Raw genomic sequence first — 8,364 nt, forward strand, 5'->3', positions numbered from 1 at the left:
TAAATCAATTGCAATACGCAATAATAACTTAATTATACCCTTTTAAACAATTACAACAAGTAATTAAATTGTTTTTTTTCTGAAAATTTAATACGTGTGAGTTGCTCACATCTTTATTTGTATTAAGTGCTTTAAGAAAATAAATTTTTAATGTTTTACTATTGAAAATATTACTTCTTCAACAAAAAAGTTGTATTTCATATTTGTGTACATAAATTTTTAATAAATAATCAAGCAAAATCACATCCAACTAATGTCCACAAATCATGAAAATTCATATTTACAATCAGTGCACAATAAGAAATATGCCTAGAGTGTATATTTTACTGATGGAATACTGGTGAGCCTCACCACTGGCATATATCCATCACAGAACATATTTCAAAAAATGTGGTGTTTGCTGCTCTTGGTATCATTGAGTCATACTTTTCAAAAGTGTAAAAATGCATGTTCTTTTTGCGCTAGGTATTATTCCAAATTTATTGTTTCAATTTATTGTTTCCAAAAGTGGCTAATAGGACTTTTGATTTCAACTAGATACTGTGCGTTACTTTCAAGAAAAATTGCAAACTAAAATTAGACTTAGAATTTCATATTACTAGAATTTCAACACTAAGAAAAGGTTTTGAACAGTCGTGAATTACAACAACAAAATTAACAGTTAGATAACTCAACTGACCTTAAGCCCTACTCTAACTCTGAGCTTCAAATTTGGAAGAGTTCAACATTTGATACAAGAAAAAAATTATTTACAAATAATTAAATACAAAAAATAATTCCAAAACACCACAAATGATAGGTATTTGGAACAATAGGTTCCAATTCAATTAAATTACTTTTTATTATCATTTAATTTTTCACTCAACCAAATACTTAAGGTTACTTCACTTAAGAGTGTATTGTAATTTGGCACTAAAACTAAATCCAATTATTAAAAAGTAATTCCCACTGATGAAATAAAAAGCAGTTATCTTAACATATATTTCAAACTCGCATTAGATCACACTATTGCTGCCTTGAAGGTTAAAATGATATATAATATTATACATATTTAAATTTATAATTTTATATATATTTAAATTTATAATAAATATATATCAACATATAAGAAGTTTAAAAATTATCATAAATATACTATTAATTTATCAAATTAATTAGATAACTCATAATTTTGAAATTTATACATAGTTTTGACTTTATAAGAACACGTAATTGCTGTAATACAGCACTATAATTGTTTTATTGAGATCATGTTCCACTAAAATAAGTATTTTTGCTGAACTTGAAAATTAGTTTTTATTGCAAAATTTAACATTATATACTAAATATATTTTTATTAATCATTTATGGCCTAGGATTCAAAACAACTGCATAATTGAGTGGAATATTTCAAACATCGTGATTATAATGCGTCTTCAAACAGGTAGATTTACAAATATGGTTAAAAGAGATTTTTTTCACTTAATGAGAAGATTCAAATAATAAATATATTAGAATTTGATTCAAGTTTCAATCGCAGATCTATTTTATTGTTTTTGTATTTACGTTGAACTATAAAATTGATGATCCTTTCCTGTAAAAGTAGAAAAACAAAACGCGTTATCTTGCACTTTTATTTTAGAAATAAAAATGTAAGGTTTACTGATAAGAAAATTTTAAATAAAATATATATTATTTGTACACGTATACTTATATATATTTATGTGTTCTTACATTGCAAATAGTCGTTAAGTAATTTTTTTAGAACAGAAAGTGATTAATGACCAAAAAAAGTATTTTTCATTTTAAAGTAATTCCGAATTTTATTTTAATCCTTCAGTTGACTGTAACAAAAAGGAAATTGATAATAAAAGTTCTGGGGAATATCTTGGCAATAAATGCTGGCCACAGTCAATGAAATTTTCGATATTTCTACTATTAGCATTCAAGTCAGTGGAAAGCATTTTGAGTGCTAAAACCATTATTTGTCTGTCCAAAGTCTCATGTGTCTCAACCCACAATAGGTTAATTTGATTTCATTAAAGTCTGTTGTTATATATTATATTAAAGTGTACACTTGTTGACTCAAGAGTATACAAAAATGTTCACCAATATTGTAAACACTTCTTTAGTATAATTTTTATATACAATTTTTTTATCGCATAATTTATTTTAAAGTGAAATTGCTTGGATGAAGTGATTTGTTAAATTGTTTGGATTCAGTAAAAATGTAAGAAAATCTAAGCAGTTGACATATGTCAAAATTAGTGTCGCTTTTCTTTTAATCACAAATCACAAATTTTTTTTGAAACTTGATTTTATAAATGGTTTGAGTTTTCCTTAGTGATTAATGAGTTTTAGTTACCAGGAATAAAAAAAAAATATTTATTAGTAAATGTGTGAAAAGATTTTCAATTTATGTTACTAATGATACAATGATTGAATAAGACAAAAAAAAACCGTCTAGTGTTGTTTTTATGATGATTTAATAACTTTTTATAAATTTTATTAAATTCGTTTTCAACGAAACATTTGATTAATTATTTCTGTTTTTCATTTCGAATATATAAACAATTAATTTCTCCTTTGAGTTCACTACCTTTTAATAATTTTACTTGTATTTAATAGAAGTCTGTTGGTGGTTTTACTTACTATATCTCGTTTAATTTTAATATAATTTAATAAACTTGCTTTGACAATGACTATTTATTAAAATACTTTTACTAATGAGACTGCACTTTATTTTATATATTGGAAAATTTTCGTTTAAAGTTAAATAGTTAATAATTCAATGCATTTTGACCTGATGTTAATAATGTGAAGGCATTTAAAAATTTAAGTTTAAGCATTTAAGTTTATAATATGAATAATCTAAATCCAACCTAGAACCTGCAATTAAAAAACTTATAAATTAACGTGTTGCTTAAATTAAAAAGTAACAATATGTACGAATATATACAAGTAACTATATTACTTTGTATAATAATTTGTTTGAACGAGCTAATTGGTCAATTTAAGTACAAAATAGAAACTATAATTTATTATATATGTTATATGTATTATTTATTAAATATTATTCCGATATTTCAATTTTCTTTGATAGAAAAAGAAATCAATTTTTTTCAATTTTTCTTTGATCATATTAGTTTACTCAGTAGGTCTCGAAACTAGCTAGACGATTTTGGTCAAATTATTTAAACAATATGTCGTATGATTTATAGATAGTGGTAACCTTACTAAAATTTCGTTGAATTTTACCACCACTTCTATATAGATATAATAAATATTGTATAGAGACCAATTTTGAGAAATAAAATATTTTAAAACTTTTTGACTTATTGAAACTACAACCAAAATTACGTTAAGTTTTGCTCACTTTTAATCAACAGATGCTTGAAATAATATCTTTACTTAACCATTCCGTAAAATTTCCTCAAAATTTTAGCCTTGATAAATATTTTTGAGAATTTTTTATATGCTAAGCTTCTTTGTAAGATGTCTGTGTGAGTCTTCATGTTAAAATTCTCAGAAAAAATATTTCATCAAACTTTTCGAGTGAAATTTTTTTCAAATTTCTATTGTTTTTATTATTTTTATAGAGTGAAAATGTCAACAAAAACTTCTATTGCGTCGAAAATATACAAAAGATGTGTCTAGTATTTTGGCTTCTCTTTGTTGACTTCCATTTTGTTTATTTACCTATTCTTATAAAAACAAAGCATCTATATGTATTACAGAGTATATCTGCATATATATACATATATATATTTGTTTTCATATAATTTGTTTAATCATATTTTATTTGGCTAAGAGCAAAGTTACTTACTAAAACAAGCATGAAGAAACCACTTATAAAGTTACTTCACACCCCGACGGTAAGATGTTGGTATTCTTAAATTATATAAATTTTTTTTTTGGTGTTTAGAATAAAATTTTTAGTTAATATTTAATATTATGTTTGCTTATAATTTAATAATCCAGTATCAATTTTAATAAAACATATATTTTTAAATTAATTTTTCGCCATTTACGTGTTGCATATTTTTTTTCACGTGAACACATTGCTCCCTTGAACGAATCCGCACTACTCGATTTCCATACTGGCTAAACACTTTCTAGTAACTGAATTTGTAAACAACAGATGTAGTATAATTACGTTCCACAATGAAGTTTAAGCGTGTGCGCATACAAAATCAAACATGTTTGATACAAACTCATACCACATACACAACTTTTAATTTAACAGCGAACTGTTGACAACTTTCTCGCTGTATATAAAAATGTAAAAAACATAAATAATGCTTTGGTTATATTACTAAAAATATTGCCTTCTCAGTGTTACATTGAATGTTAGACAGAAACGTGAGAACTTGATATATCCAAATACATAAGTATTACATATTATATATTCTATTCCTTTCAAAGTGGTATTGCTTTGATAAATGCACTTATGTCCAAGTAGTCTCCTATTAGAAAAGAACATGAACTTGAGCTCGTGCTGAGGTTCACTTATTATTAACATATTGTTACAGAAAGTTTAACTTTTTTGTGTCGTTGGAAGTTTGAGAAGTACAAAAAAAGTATTTAGGTGAGTGTTTTGTAGAGAAAAGGGACTACAGTGAAGTTCTGTCTCGCTGCAAAAGAGTTGAACAAATTTTTAAAATAAAGTTTTCTGGTTTTCATTTAATGTTTCGAATAGCAATTTGAATACTAGCAGAATTTTAAATCATATGTAAGTGAGGGCTAGAGTGCTTAAAAACAAATATTATTTCAACTTTATTAAAATATAAATATTATATAAAGCTATTAGTTAGTTTGACCGGTACTCCATTTTGAATTTTCAATTTTTATTTTGTATCTTATTTTTTATACTTGAGAAAAACACATATTTATGTTCTTTGATAACCAGTAACTTAATAACTTTAGTAAATGGCTGTAAATCTTTATGAAAATAAAATCCTAAAATAATATATTTTAAGGAATGTAACTAATTTTTAAATATGTTTTTGACTTGTTTGATTTACAACTATAAATAGATATTTAATATTAAAATATAAATTGCAACCTAATTCTCTTGGCTTTTCCAATCACATGTACACTGCTTATTAGCTGACACTCACAGTATTTCTCATTTTCCATGTACTTCTTTTTGTTGTGGTGATTTTCGTTAAATTTATTGTATTAAATGGTTCATTGGATAATACTTAGTCTTAAATTCAGACTACTTAACCAACACGAGCATCGACATTCAAAATCATCGAGGACATGCATTGACTTTTAAAATCACACATGCATAACATTTTTTATGCCCACTCATTCCATCCATGCTGGCTCATGAACTATTTTTTCTTGAAATCATTTTCCGCTTTTATTTATCTGATTATGTCAATACTCCTTACTCTATACTCGCTCCTTTCATTTGTGGGCTAAACTCTCCTTTTGTGAATGTTCATGAAAAATGTGACAAGTTTGATGCTGAACCTATGTGAGACTATGTGAGATATTTATAAGCTCTTTTATTAAAGCGGAGGACGAGTGTGTCATAAATCTTCTTAGCATACTTTTTTGTTTGTTAGCTATGGGAGGCAAGTGTAGGATATAGTTCCTCAGCTACTTACGATATTGACGAAGTTGTGTTTCATGAGTAATGTAGCACGTGCAATATTTTGTCACTTTCAACGTACAACACAATGAAGAAAATTTATTTTTGTTTTGATTTCAAATTAGAGCATATAAATTTTAATGAAAGGGGTTTAGGGAAGGAAAGATAATAAATGTTTTTATTTTTTATATCGAAACTGTTACATCAAGAAACTTGTTTTGAAATGGATAGTCTCAAAATTTTAATGCATTACTCTTTTAATCTATTACTGGAATAATCTATCCACCTACTGCAACAACGAAAACAAAAAACAATTCAAATCTTTAATTATTTTGGTGAATAGTTATTTTTTATAGTTATAATATTAATTAATTTTATGATTCTTTTTTTTTTTTGTTTTTTATAGAAATATAGATCTTACTTATCTCTAGTTTTATTGCCAACATATTTTCAGTTAAAAAAGAATTTTATAATTATTATTAATAAAAAATTATTTAAATTTCGTAATGAAATATTTAACTTATTTAAAGTTTCCTTAAACAAAACGAAAATTCTTAAGTTTATTTGGTTGATTGTAAGTAATATAATCGTATTAATCCGCCCCTGTCTTTCTTTAGTTATTGTAAACTGCTTCTATAAATTTGGAGAAACTGTTTAATGGCATGATCAACTCATCGCCCTTTAAATTGTTGCTACATGTTTACTCCAAATTTATAGAAACGGTAAACTAGCATGTTTTAAATAAACTTCCATTGTATAATGGAAAATAAGAAATAAATACTTTAACTTCAACAATCTAGTTGAGAAGACATATTTGATACTAAATACATTACTTGTATAATTAAATTAAAATTAAACGATATAAAAATAATTTATAACAGTTTTACGGAAATAGGACTCTTTAAGTATTACTATTAATAAAAATATATTTAAAAAATTGTTGGCATTTCATTTTTAAGTATTGTTTTCAGCTTTATTTACAACTGATTAATTAATTTAAAGAATAATTTACAAATTAAATTTAAATAATAAATGTCTTTACTAATAAAATTTTTTGAATATAATTGTCGAATGATGTAACATTAAGATCAATAAAACAGTTTTTTTTATAGGTGAACGAAATCGTTGTATGCTGACGACACGTGTATGCTATACTCGGATAAATGTGCTCTCAATAATATAAAAACTAACCCTCTATTTACTACGCGTAAGTGGAGACAGAATCCGTCGAGAGTGAGAGTGGGAGATATAGTAGTTAAGGATAGCGTTAAATATCTCGGCATCACGTTGGACAAACGATTCACATGACTTAAACATGTTCAATTGAAACGAATTAGCAATGCCAAAATTCTTCATTACCTCCAACCACTATTCAAAAATGAAAATCTTAGCATTAATAACAGGAAATTGTTACATAACCAATTAACTCGACCGTCAGTTCTATAAGGATGTGTAGCGTTTACCAAAACCTCATACACTACTATTCGTCAGCTAGAAATTGCCCCAAGCTAGTCTTTGAAAAGACTTTTCAAAGTACCATGGTACATTAGGACGAATGAAATCCTCAAAGATCTCAAGATTGTTCCGATCAAAAAATACATAAAGGATAGAACCCTGAAATTACCTACGGAAACTGACAGACTTACTAACATCGCGTTATAGAATCTCAGAATGGTTACAGGCTTCTCGGGGAGATATGCAGATCTGAAGTCAATTATTGCTTAGTATGATGAAGTGATAAACAATAATCCAGTTAAGGCGTAGATAGGGGTTATGAAGACACCTCGCAGTTAGTAGAGAGTAGAAGTGCTCAAGTGCACTGACTCAACATAATAATAAAAGAAAAACAATTTACTTTTTATTTATGGAAGAAATATTTAGTTAAAAGTTAAAAAAACAAAAAATTGAATTTATATAATTAAATATATATAAAAATTATATGAGTATAAATAATAACACATAACAACCACCCAATATTTATCATCAGTGGTTTCTGGAAATGTTTGTGGGCTTTTCATTTATATTTATTTCTCTTAAAATTAATTTTCTTATGATAAATTCCTAAAACCAAACCTCAAGTCTTGTTCAAATAACATTTATATCCATTATAAAAATATTTATTTACATAAATATAATTAAAGCATTTAAAAAGAAAATACTTATTAAAATTGAATTTCCAATATTTGCTATACTCAATATAAATAGAGAGTTTTAATTAATTTTTGTTATTTTCTGGTAAAATTTCAACAAATAATTAAAGCCAATTAGAAAAGATTTTATTTACTAAGTATTCAGCATTTTATATAAAATTTCTACAATGGCGTTGATTTGATTAAAAGTAGCAAATCTTTTAATGATGTACCTGGAAATAGTCACTTCCACTTCCTTCAACGATTTCAAATAATAGCAAATAATTTGCACAGCTTCACTCAAATAAAATTCATTAAATTGGCAATCAGATTTTGTTGCTCGAAAATACAATTAGTATTCATACCACTTATTCTAAGTATCCTCAAAAAAGTCATAAAATTATTTAAACATTGATAGAAGAAATTTCGTCAAAGCTTTATTGTGGGAATCCTTGAAAGTTTCCTTATTTTGCTTGCATTTGCCGTATAATAAATTCCTAATAAAATTTTATCAACAAAACAAAAACAACACGAAGAATAAAGAACCTCAGCGCCCAGAAATGACTGACACCTACATAAATTACGTGAGGCATATGTCAGGACCTACGCACACAAATTTAATAAAATGATTAACAATAAAGTTTATTATGATAA

Source organism: Teleopsis dalmanni, chromosome 1, assembly GCF_002237135.1.
Source record: "Teleopsis dalmanni isolate 2A chromosome 1, ASM223713v2, whole genome shotgun sequence".
NCBI classification, from domain to species: domain Eukaryota; kingdom Metazoa; phylum Arthropoda; class Insecta; order Diptera; family Diopsidae; genus Teleopsis; species Teleopsis dalmanni.